We start from the raw sequence: 309 nt of genomic DNA on the forward strand, positions 1-309 counted from the left end.
CCTGCCTGCAGCCGGGCAGGGGCACTGGGCTGGGGTGCAGGCTGGGGACGAGGGCCACGCTCCATCCTTGGCCTCCCTGGGCGGCTCTGGCCCCACAGTCAGACTCCAGCTTCATTCCCATTGTGCTCAGGTGTGCCCATGGGTGCCGGTTGCTTCCCCCCCACCAGGAGCCATGTACCAGAAGGACAGGCAGCAAGCAGAGCAGGGATACCAGTGGTTTCAGCATCGGCCTGTGCTGTTCTTGGAGCAAGGAGATGGCTCCAGCAGACCCACTATGGCCACTGCAGCCCCAGTGCAGCTGGCAGGGCC

The sequence above is a fragment of the Chaetura pelagica genome, unplaced genomic scaffold (assembly GCF_000747805.2).
Source record: "Chaetura pelagica isolate M959 unplaced genomic scaffold, ChaPel_1.0 scaffold356, whole genome shotgun sequence".
NCBI lineage: Eukaryota > Metazoa > Chordata > Aves > Apodiformes > Apodidae > Chaetura > Chaetura pelagica.